This window comes from Limulus polyphemus, unplaced genomic scaffold (assembly GCF_000517525.1).
Source record: "Limulus polyphemus unplaced genomic scaffold, Limulus_polyphemus-2.1.2 Scaffold952, whole genome shotgun sequence".
Taxonomy (NCBI): Eukaryota; Metazoa; Arthropoda; class Merostomata; order Xiphosura; family Limulidae; genus Limulus; species Limulus polyphemus.
In genome coordinates this window covers 15428-18123 of record NW_013666562.1, presented here as the reverse complement: position 1 = coordinate 18123, position 2696 = coordinate 15428, and the positions used below count along the sequence as shown (strand labels likewise).

At 28.7% G+C, this 2696-nt stretch overlaps 1 long non-coding RNA gene across 1 annotated transcript in view; it reads left to right on the top strand.

Annotated features, from left to right (window-relative positions):
- Positions 1–2239, top strand: part of LOC111086244 — a 14563-nt gene extending 12324 nt beyond the window's left edge. Inside the window, exon 3 of the long non-coding RNA XR_002610971.1 lies at positions 2163–2239. This is a non-coding gene — a long non-coding RNA (uncharacterized LOC111086244). The remainder of the gene's footprint in view (positions 1–2162) is intronic.
- The last annotated feature ends 457 nt before the right edge of the window (positions 2240–2696 follow it).

Genomic DNA, 2696 nt, shown 5'->3' with positions numbered 1-2696 from the left:
CTCTTCTATTTGCTAAGATATTGCTCATGTAATAAATCAAATACAGTGGCACCCCGCCCACCTCTTTCCATTTCTGGAATGTCCCTCTAGTGGCTTTCTCAGCCATTTTGAGGGGCTCGAATGCTAATTCTTTGTTTTGAACCAATATTTCAAGGAGGTAGGGTGTGTCTTTAGTCTGCTTGAAGTTTCATATTTGTTTAGACTAAATACATCTTACTTTACTAAGCTTGATAAATTATAGACAAAATACTAGTTACTAAAACAACCAAGACAAGTTACTTTGTTATTGGATACAGTAACATGAGTGCACGTGTGCCACGTCATTGTAACTTTTGTATTGTTAGCCAGGCATGACTGAAAGGTCAATATAATAAATGTATAAAAATTTATAATGTTATGAGATTTAAGATATTTAGTTTAAACATCTATGTTTTCATGTTATAATTTGTGTTCATTCTAGAAAGAGGCGTAATTTATATTTATTTCCTAATTTTTTTATGGTGGTTACGAGATCAGTCAAATCTATCTATACAGAGATTGATTACTGGAAATAACAGATAAAATATAAAAAATTTTTTCTTAAGAAACACTTGATAACTATCTGAACATTATAAAGATGTCACATGTGAAAATAGAAAATTTTCTGATATATAAAAGTATTTTTAATCTTAAAATGAAAATTACTTTGCATGTTAAATAAGCAACATGCGAAAAAAAAAGGCATGAGAAAAACATTGCTTTAAAAACCTTAAGACCTAATAAAAAATTTGATATTTTGCATAAGAAAGCATTGTAATGTTTACTGATAATCTGCTAATTTCATTAACATATGTTTACTAATTTAAAGGTTATACCATGAAAACTATAACAGGCACAAAATGGTTATGAGGCTGGTCCCAGGGACTGAGCCCGTACTAAAAGAGTTAAGATACTTGTTTGAGCCAACTGAAATTCCCCTGGCTCCTTCCATTGTAACAAACTGTGCTGTGTAATGTGCCAGTACATGGACAACTGAATTTTGGTCCTAAGAGTTATTTTCACATTAATAGCCTTTTATCTACATATCAGAATTTGTCATCTACTGTACGTATTACATGCAGTCTTTTTAAACTACTGTACATTGGTGAAACTGATCCAAAAATATGTGCTAATTTCTTAAACACAAAGACATATAATCAATAGAACTCTCTCTCATTCAGTTCCAAAACACTTTTGGGATTACAAACACAATTTGTCACATCTTCAAATAGTCAATCGGAAGTATGCACCTATTGATTGCCACCTATGTAAACAAGAAGAACAGATCCAGATTTACAATTTAGGGACACTAACTCCAGGATTAAATGAAAAATTTTTCCTTTTTGAAATAGTTCTTCATTGAGTACATTTTTTATCTATGGTTACCTAGTTGTATAAGTTTTAATTTCATTTACTATGTATTTTACTTTATATGCACCTATTGATTGCCACCTATGTAAACAAGAAGAACAGATCCAGGTTTATAATTTAGGGACACTCACTCCAGGATTAAATGAAAAAAATTTTCCTTTTTGAAATAGTTCTTCATTTAGTACATTTTTTATCTATGGTCTACCTAGTTGTATAAGTTTTAATTTCGTTTACTATGTATTTTACTTTATATTTTTATGTATTTTTAAATTAGACTATCTTTCACTTCTAACATATTCTTTATTTCTTTTTTCTATAACAATAGTTTGAGCAATCACAGCATGTCATACGATGTTTTGTGTAGGTATTTGTTTTTGTTTAAATATCCTTCTAACTTAATTTCTTTAACAACTGTTTAAATATCACCTACTGAATGGCTTAGGCCTAAAATGCTGTTCAGTAAATTATCTTCTAGATTAAGATATTTCTAGTGTTAACTTTTTTTTTCAACCTGGCACATGATGTAGGCTTACAGCTGAAACTAAATGTTTTTTTATTAAATAATTTTGTGCTCTTTTGTACTACATTTTAAAATTATGTGTGATGCTACTTATTATAGAACTATGATGGGTTTATTTAAACATAATTTGATAACATTCATTCCACGTTTGTATGTGGTTGCATTTTATGTTTAACAGTATTTTTAGAATAACTGACATATGGATCTTTTGTTTAAAGTCTCAAAATGATTGATTTAGATATTTTTTCTTCAGTTTCTATGCAGACTTTGGGCCCTTAAATTTGGCTTTGCTCTATCGGTATTGTTGCAAGTTGAACAAAAAGTTAAAAGTAAGTATACTTCCAGAATTGTTAATAACAATGATGTGTGTATAAATTTATACATATGACTATTTCTTGTAATTGAATAAGTTTTATACCTAGTCATGAATATTTCTTAAAAACATTGTTTAAACATTTTCTTAAGTGCTTAGCAGCTGTTGTATAGCCTAGTAACTTTTATTTGTCTTTTTTTTCTTCTTTAAAATATATGTGTAAAAGTATTAGATATTTGAAAGTATGTGAAATGTAATGTGTTTTACAGTGAGCCAAGCTTAGAAATTTGTTGTTTTTTTTTCATTTAGTTTGTCGTAAACAAGCTTATTACTTCTCTGGTCAGTTAATGTCTTTTTATTTGATAACTGAATGTAAAGAATGTAAAGAAATTTGTTTTTTTTTTCATTTAGTTTGTCGTAAACAAGCTTATTACTTCTCTGGTCAGTTAATGTCTTTTTATTTGATAACTGAAT